This window comes from Gorilla gorilla, chromosome 12 (assembly GCF_029281585.2).
Source record: "Gorilla gorilla gorilla isolate KB3781 chromosome 12, NHGRI_mGorGor1-v2.1_pri, whole genome shotgun sequence".
In the NCBI taxonomy this organism is placed as follows: Eukaryota; Metazoa; Chordata; class Mammalia; order Primates; family Hominidae; genus Gorilla; species Gorilla gorilla.
In genome coordinates this window covers 141,903,161-141,919,004 of record NC_073236.2, presented here as the reverse complement: position 1 = coordinate 141,919,004, position 15,844 = coordinate 141,903,161, and positions in this window count along the sequence as shown.

Here is a 15,844-nt window from a genome sequence, read left to right as displayed (position 1 = left end):
ATAAACATGGAAATATCAGCACCGTTATCTGTATGAACATGGAAATATCTACACCGCTATCTCTATGAAGATGGAAATATCTACACTGCTATCTGTACGAACATGGAAATATCTACACCGCTGTCTGTATGAAGATGGAAATATCTACACCGCTATCTGTACGAACATGGAAATATCTACACCGCTATCTGTATGAACATGGAAATATCTACACCGCTATCTGTATGAACATGGAAATATCTACACAGCTATCTGTATGAACATGGAAATATCTACACCGCTATCTGTATGAACATGGAAATATCTACACCGCTATCTGTATGAACATGGAAATATCTACACCGCTATCTGTGTAAACATGCATACATCTTCACCGCTATCTGTATAAACATGGAAATATCTACACCGCTATCTGTATGAACATGGAAATATCTACACCGCTATCTGTATGAACACGGAAATATCTACACCGCTATCTGTGTAAACATGAATACATCTTCACCGCTATCTGTATAAACATGGAAATATCTACACCGCTATCTGTATGAACATGGAAATATCTACACCGCTATCTGTTTGAACATGGAAATATCTAAACCGCTATCTGCATGGAAATGGAAATATCTACACAACTATCTGCATATACATGGAAGTATCTACACAGCTATCTCTTTACACATGGAAATAACTACACCGCTATCTGTATGAACATGGAAATATCTGCACGGCCATCTGTATGAACATATAAATATCTACACCGCCATCTGTATTAAGGTGGAGATATCTACACCGCTATCTGTATAAACATGGAAATATCTAAACCGCTATCTGCATAAACATGGAAATATCTACACCGCTATCTGTATAAATATGGAAATATCTACACCGCTACCTGTAAAAACATGGAAATATCAGCACCGCCATCTGTATGAACATGGAAATATCAGCCCCTCTATCTGTATGAATATGGAAATATCTACACCACACTCTGTATGAACATGGAAATATCTACACCGCTAGATGTATGAACATGGAATTATCTTCACCGCCATCTGTATGAACATGGATATGTCTACACAGCCATCTGGATGAACATGGAAATATCTACGCCGCTATCGGTATGAACATGGAAATAGCTACACCGCTATCTGTATGAACATGGAAATATCTGCACCGCCATCTGTATGTACATATAAATATCTACTCCGCCATCTGTATTAAGAAGGAGATATCTACACCGCTATCTGTATAAACATGGAAATATCTACACCGCTATCTGTATAAACATGGAAATATCTACACCGCTATCTGTATAAACATGGCAATATCAGCACCGCTATCAGTATGAACATGGAAATATCTGCACCGCTATCTGTAAGAACATGGAAATATCTACACCGCTATCTGTATGAACATGGAAATATCTTCACCGCCATCAGTATGAACTTGGATATATCTACACAGCCGTCTGTATGAACATGGAAATATCTACACCGCTATCTGTATGAACATGGAAATATCTACACCGCTATCTCTATGAACATGGAAATATCTACACCGCTATCTGTTTGAACATGGAAATATCTACACCGCTATCTGCATGAAAATGGAAATATCTACACAGCTATCTGCATATACATGGAAATATCTACACAGCTATCTCTTTACACATGGAAATAACTACACCGCTATCTGTATGAACCTGGAAATATCTTCACCGCCATCTGTATGAACATGGATACATCTACACAGCCATCTGGATGAGCATGGAAATATCTACACCGCAATCTGTATGAACATGGAAATAACTACACCGCTATCTGTGTAAACATGCATACATCTTCACCGCTATCTGTATAAACATGGAAATAACTACACCGCTATCTGTATGAACATGGAAATATCTGCACGGCCATCTGTATGAGCATATAAATATCTACACTGCCATCTGTATTAAGATGGAGATATCTACACCGCTATCTGTATAAACATGGAAATATCTACACCGCTATCTGTATAAACATGGAAATATCAGCACCGCTATCTGTATGAACATGGAAATATCAGCCCCTCTATCTGTATGAATATGGAAATATCTACACCAAACTCTGTATGAACATGGAAATATCTACACCGCTATCTGTATTAACGTGGAATTATCTTCATCGCCATCTGTATGAACATGGATATGTCTACACAGCCATCTGGATGAACATGGAAATATCTACGCCGCTATCCGTATGAACATGGAAATAGCTACACCGCTATCTGTATGAACATGGAAATATCTGCACCGCCATCTATATGTACATATAAATATCTACTCTGCCATCTGTATTAAGAAGTAGATATCTACACCGCTATCTGTATAAACATGGAAATATCTACACCGCTATCTGTATAAACATGGAAATATCTACACCGCTATCTGTATAAACATGGAAATATCAGCACCGCTATCAGTATGAACATGGAAATATCTGCACCGCTATCTGTATTAACATGGAAATATCTACTCCGCTATCTGTATGAACATGGAAATATCTTCACCGCCATCAGTATGAACATGGATATATCTACACAGCCATCTGTATGCACATGGAAATATCTACACCGCTATCCGTATGAACATGGAAATATCTACACCGCTATCTCTATGAACATGGAAATATCTACACCGCTATCTGAACATGGAAATATCTAAACCGCTATCTGCATGAAAATGGAAATATCTACACAGCTATCTGCATATACATGGAAATATCTACACAGCTATCTCTTTACACATGGCAATAACTACACCGCTATCTGTATGAACATGGAAATATCTTCAACGCCATCTGTATGAACATGGATATATCTACACAGCCATCTGGATGAGCATGGAAATATCTACACCGCTATCTGTATGAACATGGAAATATATACACCGCTATCTGTGTAAACATGCATACATCTTCACCGCTATCTGTATAAACATGGAAATATCTACACTGCTATCTGCATGAACATGGAAATACCTACACCACTATCTGTTTGAACATGGAAATATCTACACCGCTATCTGCATGAAAATGGAAATATCTACACAGCGATCTGCATATACATGGAAATATCTAAAAAGCTATCTATTTACACACGGAAATAACTACAGCGCTTTCTCTATAAACATGCAAATATCTACACCGCCATCTGTATGAACATGGAAATATCTGCACCGCCATCGGTATGAAGATATAAATATCTACACCCCCATCTATATTAAGATGGAGATATCTACACCGCTATCTGTATAAACTTGGAAATATCTTCACCGCTATTTGTATAAACATGGAAATATCTACACTGCTATCTGTATAAACATGGAAATATCTACACCGCTACCTGTATAAACATGGAAATATCAGCACCGTTATCTGTATGAACATGGAAATATCTACACCGCTATCTCTATGAAGATGGAAATATGTACACTGCTATCTGTACGAACACGGAAATATCTACACCGCTATCTGTATGAAGATGGAAATATCTACACCGCTATCTGTACGAACATGGAAATATCTACACCGCTATCTGTATGAACATGGAAATATCTACACCGCTATCTGTATGAACATGGAAATATCTACACAGCTATCTGTATGAACATGGAAATATCTACACCGCTATCTGTATGAACATGGAAATATCTACACCGCTATCTGTATGAACATGGAAATATCTACACCGCTATCTGTGTAAACATGCATACACCTTCACCGCTATCTGTATAAACATGGAAATATCTACACCGCTATCTGTATGAACATAGAAATATCTACACCGCTATCTGTATGAACACGGAAATATCTACACCGCTATCTGTGTAAACATGAATACATCTTCACCGCTATCTGTATAAACATGGAAATATCTACACCGCTATCTGTATGAACATGGAAATATCTACACCGCTATCTGTTTGAACATGGAAATAACTAAACCGCTATCTGCATGAAAATGGAAATATCTACACAACTATCTGCATATACATGGAAGTATCTACACAGCTGTCTCATTACACATGGAAATAACTACACCGCTATCTGTATGAACATGGAAATATCTGCACGGCCATCTGTATGAACATATAAATATCTACACTGCCATCTGTATTAAGATGGAGATATCTACACCGCTATCTGTATAAACATAGAAATATCTACACCGCTATCTGTATAAACATGGAAATATCAGCACCGCTATCTGTATGAACATGGAAATATCAGCCCCTCTATCTGTATGAATATGGAAATATCTACACCACACTCTGTATGAACATGGAAATATCTACACCGCTATCTGTATTAACATGGAATTATCTTCATCGCCATCTGTATGAACATGGATATGTCTACACAGCCATCTGGATGAACATGGAAATATCTACGCCGCTATTGGTATGAACATGGAAATAGCTACACCGCTATCTGTATGAACATGGAAATATCTGCACCGCCATCTGTATGTACATATAAATATCTACTCCGCCATCTGTATTAAGAAGTAGATATCTACACCGCTATCTGTATAAACATGGAAATATCTACACCGCTATCTGTATAAACATGGAAGTATCAGCACCGCTATCAGTATGAACATGGAAATATCTGCACCGCTATCTGTATGAACATGGAAATATCTACTCCGCTATCTGTATGAACATGGAAATATCTTCACCGCCATCAGTATGAACATGGATATATCTACACAGCCATCTGTATGCACATGGAAATATCTACACCGCTATCCGTATGAACATGGAAATATCTACACCGCTATATCTATGAACATGGAAATATCTACACCGCTATCTGTTTGAACATGGAAATATCTAAACCGCTATCTGCATGAAAATGCAAATATCTACACAGCTATCTGCATATACATGGAAATATCTACACAGCTATCTCTTTACACATGGAAATAACTACACCGCTATCTGTATGAACATGGAAATATCTTCAACGCCATCTGTATGAACATGGATATATCTACACAGCCATCTGGATGAGCATGGAAATATCTACACCGCTATCTGTATGAACATGGAAATATATACACCGCTATCTGTGTAAACATGCATACATCTTCACCGCTATCTGTATAAACATGGAAATATCTACACTGCTATCTGCATGAACATGGAAATATCTACACCACTATCTGTTTGAACATGGAAATACCTACACCGCTATCTGTATGAACATGGAAATATCTACACCGCTATCTCTATGAACATGGAAATATTTTCAACGTCATCTGTATGAACATGGATATATATACACAGCCATCTGTATGAACATGGAAATATCTACACTGCTATATGTATGAACATGGAAATATCTAAACCGATATCTGTATGAACATGGAAATATCTTCACGGCCATCTGTATGAACATGGATATGTCTACACAGCCATCTGGATTAACATGGAAATATCTACACCGTGATCTGTATGAACATGGAAATATCTACACCGCTATCTGTGTAAACATGCATACATCTTCACCGCTATCTGTATAAACATGGAAATATCTACACCGCTATCTGTATGAACATGGAAATATCTACACCGCTATCTGTTTGAACATGGAAATATCTACACCGCTATCTGCATGAAAATAGAAATATCTACACAGCTATCTGCATATACATGGAAATATCTAAAAAGCTATCTCTATACACATGGAAATAACTACACCGCTATCTCTATAAACATGGAAATATCTACACCGCCATCTGTATGAACATGGAAATAACTGCACCGCCATCTGTATGAACATATAAATACCTACACCGCCATCTGTATTAAGATGGAGATATCTTCACCTCTATCTGTATAAACTTGGAAATATCAGCACCGCTATCTGTATGAACATGGAAATATCTACACGGCTATCTCTATGAACATGGAAATATCTACACCGCTATCTGTATGAACATGGAAATATCTACACCGCTATCTGTATGAACATGGAAATATATACACCGCTATCTGTATCAACATGGAAATATCTACACCGCTATCTGTATGAACATGGAAATACATACACCGCTATCTGTATGAACATGGAAATAGCTACACCGCAATCTGTATAAACATGGAAATATCTACACCGCTATCTGTTTAAACATGGAAATATCCTCACCGCTATCTGTATAAACATGGAAATGTCAGCACCGCTATCAGTATGAACATGGAAATATCTGCACCGCTATCTGTATGAACATGGAAATATCTACACCACTATCTGTATGAACATGGAAATATCTTCACCGCCGTCTGTATGAACATGGATATATCTACACAGCCATCTGTATGCAGATGGAAATATCTACACCGCTATCTGAATGAACATGGAAATATCTACACCGCTATCTCTATGAACATGGAAATATCTACACCGCTATCTGTTTGAACATGGAAATATCTAAACCGCTATCTGCATGAAAATGGAAATATCTACACAGCTATCTGCATATACATGGAAATATCTACACAGCTATCTCTTTACACATGGAAATAACTACACCGCTATCTGTATGAACATGGAAATATCTACACCGCTATCTGCATGAAAATTCAAATATCTACACAGCGATCTGCATATACATGGAAATATCTACAAAGCTATCTCTTTACACATGGAAATAACTACAGCGCTATCTCTATAAACATGCAAATATCTACACCGCCATCTGTATGAACATGGAAATATCTGCACCGCCATCTGTATTAAGATATAAATATCTACACCCCCATCTATATTAAGATGGAGATATCTACACCGTTATCTGCATAAACTTGGAAATATCGACACCGCTATCTGTATAAACATGGAGATATCTACACCGCTATCTGTATAAACATAGAAATATCTACACCGCTATCTGTATAAACATGGAAATATCAGCACCGCTATCAGTATGAACATGGAAATATCTGCACCGCTATCTGTATGAACATGGAAATATCTACTCCGCTATCTGTATGAACATGGAAATATCTTCACCGCCATCAGTATGAACATGGATATATCTACACAGCCATCTGAATGCACATGGAAATATCTACACCGCTATCCGTATGAACATGGAAATATCTACACCGCTATATCTATGAACATGGAAATATCTACACCGCTATCTGTTTGAACATGGAAATATCTAAACCGCTATCTGCATGAAAATGCAAATATCTACACAGCTATCTGCATATACATGGAAATATCTACACAGCTATCTCTTTACACATGGCAATAACTACACCGCTATCTGTATGAACATGGAAATATCTTCAACGCCATCTGTATGAACATGGATATATCTACACAGCCATCTGGATGAGCATGGAAATATCTACACCGCTATCTGTATGAACATGGAAATACATACACCGCTATCTGTGTAAACATGCATACATCTTCACCGCTATCTGTATAAGCATGGAAATATCTACACTGCTATCTGCATGAACATGGAAATATCTACACCACTATCTGTTTGAACATGGAAATATCTACACCGCTATCTGCATGAAAATGGAAATATCTACACAGCGATCTGCATATACATGGAAATATCTAAAAAGCTATCTCTTTACACATGGAAATAACTACAGCGCTATCTCTATAAACATGCAAATATCTACACCGCCATCTGTATGAACATGGAAATATCTGCACCGCCATCTGTTTGAAGATATAAATATCTACACCCCCATCTATATTAAGATGGAGATATCTACACCGCTATCTGTATAAACTTGGAAATATCTTCACCGCTATTTGTATAAACATGGAAATATCTACACTGCTATCTGTATAAACATGGAAATATCTACACCGCTACCTGTATAAACATGGAAATATCAGCACCGTTATCTGTATGAACATGGAAATATCTACACCGCTATCTCTATGAAGATGGAAATATCTACACTGCTATCTGTACGAACATGGAAATATCTACACCGCTATCTGTATGAAGATGGAAATATCTACACCGCTATCTGTACGAACATGGAAATATCTACACCGCTATCTGTATGAACATGGAAATATCTACACCGCTATCTGTATGAACATGGAAATATCTACACAGCTATCTGTATGAACATGGAAATATCTACACCGCTATCTGTATGAACATGGAAATATCTACACCGCTATCTGTATGAACATGGAAATATCTACACCGCTATCTGTGTAAACATGCATACATCTTCACCGCTATCTGTATAAACATGGAAATATCTACACCGCTATCTGTATGAACATGGAAATATCTACACCGCTATCTGTATGAACACGGAAATATCTACACCGCTATCTGTGTAAACATGAATACATCTTCACCGCTATCTGTATAAACATGGAAATATCTACACCGCTATCTGTATGAACATGGAAATATCTACACCGCTATCTGTTTGAACATGGAAATATCTAAACCGCTATCTGCATGAAAATGGAAATATCTACACAACTATCTGCATATACATGGAAGTATCTACACAGCTATCTCTTTACACATGGAAATAACTACACCGCTATCTGTATGAACATGGAAATATCTGCACGGCCATCTGTATGAACATATAAATATCTACACCGCCATCTGTATTAAGGTGGAGATATCTACACCGCTATCTGTATAAACATGGAAATATCTACACCGCTATCTGCATAAACATGGAAATATCTACACCGCTATCTGTATAAATATGGAAATATCTACACCGCTACCTGTAAAAACATGGAAATATCAGCACCGCCATCTGTATGAACATGGAAATATCAGCCCCTCTATCTGTATGAATATGGAAATATCTACACCACACTCTGTATGAACATGGAAATATCTACACCGCTAGATGTATGAACATGGAATTATCTTCACCGCCATCTGTATGAACATGGATATGTCTACACAGCCATCTGGATGAACATGGAAATATCTACGCCACTATCGGTATGAACATGGAAATAGCTACACCGCTATCTGTATGAACATGGAAATATCTGCACCGCCATCTGTATGTACATATAAATATCTACTCCGCCATCTGTATTAAGGAGATATCTACACCGCTATCTGTATAAACATGGAAATATCTACACCGCTATCTGTATAAACATGGAAATATCTACACCGCTATCTGTATAAACATGGCAATATCAGCACCGCTATCAGTATGAACATGGAAATATCTGCACCGCTATCTGTAAGAACATGGATATATCTACACCGCTATCTGTATGAACATGGAAATATCTTCACCGCCATCAGTATGAACTTGGATATATCTACACAGCCGTCTGTATGAACATGGAAATATCTACACCGCTATCTGTATGAACATGGAAATATCTACACCGCTATCTCTATGAACATGGAAATATCTACACCGCTATCTGTTTGAACATGGAAATATCTACACCGCTATCTGCATGAAAATGGAAATATCTACACAGCTATCTGCATATACATGGAAATATCTACACAGCTATCTCTTTACACATGGAAATAACTACACCGCTATCTGTATGAACCTGGAAATATCTTCACCGCCATCTGTATGAACATGGATACATCTACACAGCCATCTGGATGAGCATGGAAATATCTACACCGCAATCTGTATGAACATGGAAATATCTACACCGCTATCTGTGTAAACATGCATACATCTTCACCGCTATCTGTATAAACATGGAAATAACTACACCGCTATCTGTATGAACATGGAAATATCTGCACGGCCATCTGTATGAACATATAAATATCTACACTGCCATCTGTATTAAGATGGAGATATCTACACCGCTATCTGTATAAACATGGAAATATCTACACCGCTATCTGTATAAACATGGAAATATCAGCACCGCTATCTGTATGAACATGGAAATATCAGCCCCTCTATCTGTATGAATATGGAAATATCTACACCACACTCTGTATGAACATGGAAATATCTACACCGCTATCTGTATTAACGTGGAATTATCTTCATCGCCATCTGTATGAACATGGATATGTCTACACAGCCATCTGGATGAACATGGAAATATCTACGCCGCTATCCGTATGAACATGGAAATAGCTACACTGCTATCTGTATGAACATGGAAATATCTGCACCGCCATCTGTATGTACATATAAATATCTACTCTGCCATCTGTATTAAGAAGTAGATATCTACACCGCTATCTGTATAAACATGGAAATATCTACACCGCTATCTGTATAAACATGGAAATATCTACACCGCTATCTGCATAAACATGGAAATATCAGCACCGCTATCAGTATGAACATGGAAATATCTGCACCGCTATCTGTATGAACATGGAAATATCTACTCCGCTATCTGTATGAACATGGAAATATCTTCACCGCCATCAGTATGAACATGGATATATCTACACAGCCATCTGTATGCACATGGAAATATCTACACCGCTATCCGTATGAACATGGAAATATCTACACCGCTATCTGTATGAACATGGAAATATCTACACCGCTATCTGTATGAACATGGAAATATCTACACCGCTATCTGTGTAAACATGCATACATCTTCACCGCTATCTGTATAAACATGGAAATATCTACACCGCTATCTGTATGAACATGGAAATATCTACACCGCTATCTGTATGAACACGGAAATATCTACACCGCTATCTGTGTAAACATGAATACATCTTCACCGCTATCTGTATAAACATGGAAATATCTACACCGCTATCTGTATGAACATGGAAATATCTACACCGCTATCTGTTTGAACATGGAAATATCTAAACCGCTATCTGCATGAAAATGGAAATATCTACACAACTATCTGCATATACATGGAAGTATCTACACAGCTATCTCTTTACACATGGAAATAACTACACCGCTATCTGTATGAACATGGAAATATCTGCACGGCCATCTGTATGAACATATAAATATCTACACCGCCATCTGTATTAAGGTGGAGATATCTACACCGCTATCTGTATAAACATGGAAATATCTACACCGCTATCTGCATAAACATGGAAATATCTACACCGCTATCTGTATAAATATGGAAATATCTACACCGCTACCTGTAAAAACATGGAAATATCAGCACCGCCATCTGTATGAACATGGAAATATCAGCCCCTCTATCTGTATGAATATGGAAATATCTACACCACACTCTGTATGAACATGGAAATATCTACACCGCTAGATGTATGAACATGGAATTATCTTCACCGCCATCTGTATGAACATGGATATGTCTACACAGCCATCTGGATGAACATGGAAATATCTACGCCACTATCGGTATGAACATGGAAATAGCTACACCGCTATCTGTATGAACATGGAAATATCTGCACCGCCATCTGTATGTACATATAAATATCTACTCCGCCATCTGTATTAAGGAGATATCTACACCGCTATCTGTATAAACATGGAAATATCTACACCGCTATCTGTATAAACATGGAAATATCTACACCGCTATCTGTATAAACATGGCAATATCAGCACCGCTATCAGTATGAACATGGAAATATCTGCACCGCTATCTGTAAGAACATGGAAATATCTACACCGCTATCTGTATGAACATGGAAATATCTTCACCGCCATCAGTATGAACTTGGATATATCTACACAGCCGTCTGTATGAACATGGAAATATCTACACCGCTATCTGTATGAACATGGAAATATCTACACCGCTATCTCTATGAACATGGAAATATCTACACCGCTATCTGTTTGAACATGGAAATATCTACACCGCTATCTGCATGAAAATGGAAATATCTACACAGCTATCTGCATATACATGGAAATATCTACACAGCTATCTCTTTACACATGGAAATAACTACACCGCTATCTGTATGAACCTGGAAATATCTTCACCGCCATCTGTATGAACATGGATACATCTACACAGCCATCTGGATGAGCATGGAAATATCTACACCGCAATCTGTATGAACATGAAAATATCTACACCGCTATCTGTGTAAACATGCATACATCTTCACCGCTATCTGTATAAACATGGAAATAACTACACCGCTATCTGTATGAACATGGAAATATCTGCACGGCCATCTGTATGAACATATAAATATCTACACTGCCATTTGTATTAAGATGGAGATATCTACACCGCTATCTTTATAAACATGGAAATATCTACACCGCTATCTGTATAAACATGGAAATATCAGCACCGCTATCTGTATGAACATGGAAATATCAGCCCCTCTATCTGTATGAATATGGAAATATCTACACCACACTCTGTATGAACATGGAAATATCTACACCGCTATCTGTATTAACGTAGAATTATCTTCATCGCCATCTGTATGAACATGGATATGTCTACACAGCCATCTGGATGAACATGGAAATATCTACGCCGCTATCCGTATGAACATGGAAATAGCTACACCGCTATCTGTATGAACATGGAAATATCTGCACCGCCATCTGTATGTACATATAAATATCTACTCTGCCATCTGTATTAAGAAGTAGATATCTACACCGCTATCTGTATAAACATGGAAATATCTACACCGCTATCTGTTTAAACATGGAAATATCTACACCGCCATCTGTATGAACATGGATATATCTACACAGCCATCTGTATGCACATGGAAATATCTACACCGCTATCCGTATGAACATGGAAATATCTACACCGCTATCTCTATGAACATGGAAATATCTACACCGCTATCTGTTTGAACATGGAAATATCTAAACCGCTATCTGCATGAAAATGCAAATATCTACACAGCTATCTGCATATACATGGAAATATCTACACAGCTATCTCTTTACACATGGCAATAACTACACCGCTATCTGTATGAACATGGAAATATCTTCAACGCCATCTGTATGAACATGGATATATCTACACAGCCATCTGGATGAGCATGGAAATATCTACACCGCTATCTGTATGAACATGGAAATATATACACCGCTATCTGTGTAAACATGCATACATCTTCACCGCTATCTGTATAAACATGGAAATATCTACACTGCTATCTGCATGAACATGGAAATACCTACACCACTATCTGTTTGAACATGGAAATATCTACACCGCTATCTGCATGAAAATGGAAATACCTACACAGCGATCTGCAAATACATGGAAATATCTAAAAAGCTATCTCTTTACACACGGAAATAACTACAGCGCTTTCTCTATAAACATGCAAATATCTACACCGCCATCTGTATGAACATGGAAATATCTGCACCGCCATCGGTATGAAGATATAAATATCTACACCCCCATCTATATTAAGATGGAGATATCTACACCGCTATCTGTATAAACTTGGAAATATCTTCACCGCTATTTGTATAAACATGGAAATATCTACACTGCTATCTGTATAAACATGGAAATATCTACACCGCTACCTGTATAAACATGGAAATATCAGCACCGTTATCTGTATGAACATGGAAATATCTACACCGCTATCTCTGTGAAGATGGAAATATGTACACTGCTATCTGTACGAACATGGAAATATCTACACCGCTATCTGTATGAAGATGGAAATATCTACACCGCTATCTGTACGAACATGGAAATATCTACACCGCTATCTGTATGAACATGGAAATATCTACACCGCTATCTGTATGAACATGGAAATATCTACACAGCTATCTGTATGAACATGGAAATATCTACACAGCTATCTGTATGAACATGGAAATATCTTCACCGCTATCTGTATGAACATGGAAATATCTACACCGCTATCTGTATGAACATGGAAATATCTACACCGCTATCTGTGTAAACATGCATACATCTTCACCGCTATCTGTATAAACATGGAAATATCTACACCGCTATCTGTATGAACATGGAAATATCTACACCGCTATCTGTATGAACACGGAAATATCTACACCGCTATCTGTGTAAACATGAATACATCTTCACCGCTATCTGTATAAACATGGAAATATCTACACCGCTATCTTTATGAACATGGAAATATCTACACCGCTATCTGTTTGAACATGGAAATATCTAAACCGCTATCTGCATGAAAATGGAAATATCTACACAACTATCTGCATATACATGGAAGTATCTACACAGCTGTCTCTTTACACATGGAAATAACTACACCGCTATCTGTATGAACATGGAAATATCTGCACGGCCATCTGTATGAACATATAAATATCTACACTGCCATCTGTATTAAGATGGAGATATCTACACCGCTATCTGTATAAACATGGAAATATCTACACCGCTATCTGTATAAACATGGAAGTATCAGCACCGCTATCAGTATGAACATGGAAATATCTGCACCGCTATCTGTATGAACATGGAAATATCTACTCCGCTATCTGTATGAACATGGAAATATCTTCACTGCCATCAGTATGAACATGGATATATCTACACAGCCATCTGTATGCACATGGAAATATCTACACCGCTATCCGTATGAACATGGAAATATCTACACCGCTATATCTATGAACATGGAAATATCTACACCGCTATCTGTTTGAACATGGAAATATCTAAACCGCTATCTGCATGAAAATGCAAATATCTACACAGCTATCTGCATATACATGGAAATAACTACACAGCTATCTCTTTACACATGGAAATAACTACACCGGTATCTGTATGAACATGGAAATATCTTCAACGCCATCAGTATGAACATGGATATATCTACACAGCCATCTGGATGAGCATGGAAATATCTACACCGCTATCTGTATGAACATGGAAATATATACACCGCTATCTGTGTAAACATGCATACATCTTCACCGCTATCTGTATAAACATGGAAATATCTACACTGCTATCTGCATGAACATGGAAATATCTACACCACTATCTGTTTGAACATGGAAATATCTACACCGCTATCTGCATGAAAATGGAAATATCTACACAGCGATCTGCATATACATGGAAATATCTAAAAAGCTATCTCTTTACACATGGAAATAACTACAGCGCTATCTCTATAAACATGCAAATATCTACACCGCCATCTGTATGAACATGGAAATATCTGCACCGCCATCGGTATGAAGATATAAATATCTACACCCCCATCTATATTAAGATGGAGATATCTACACCGCTATCTGTATAAACTTGGAAATATCTTCACCGCTATTTGTATAAACATGGAAATATCTACACTGCTATCTGTATAAACATGGAAATATCTACACCGCTACCTGTATAAACATGGAAATATCAGCACCGTTATCTGTATGAACATGGAAATATCTACACCGCTATCTCTATGAAGATGGAAATATCTACACTGCTATCTGTACAAACATGGAAATATCTACACCGCTATCTGTATGAAGATGGAAATATCTACACCTCTATCTGTACGAACATGGAAATATCTACACCGCTATCTGTATGAACATGGAAATATCTACACCGCTATCTGTATGAACATGGAAATATCTACACAGCTATCTGTATGAACATGGAAATATCTTCACCGCTATCTGTATGAACATGGAAATATCTACACCGCTATCTGTATGAACACGGAAATATCTACAGCGCTATCTGTGTAAACATGCATACATCTTCACCGCTATCTGTATAAACATGGAAATATCTACACCGCTATCTGTATGAACATGGAAATATCTACACCGCTATCTGTATGAACACGGAAATATCTACACCGCTATCTGTGTAAACATGAATAC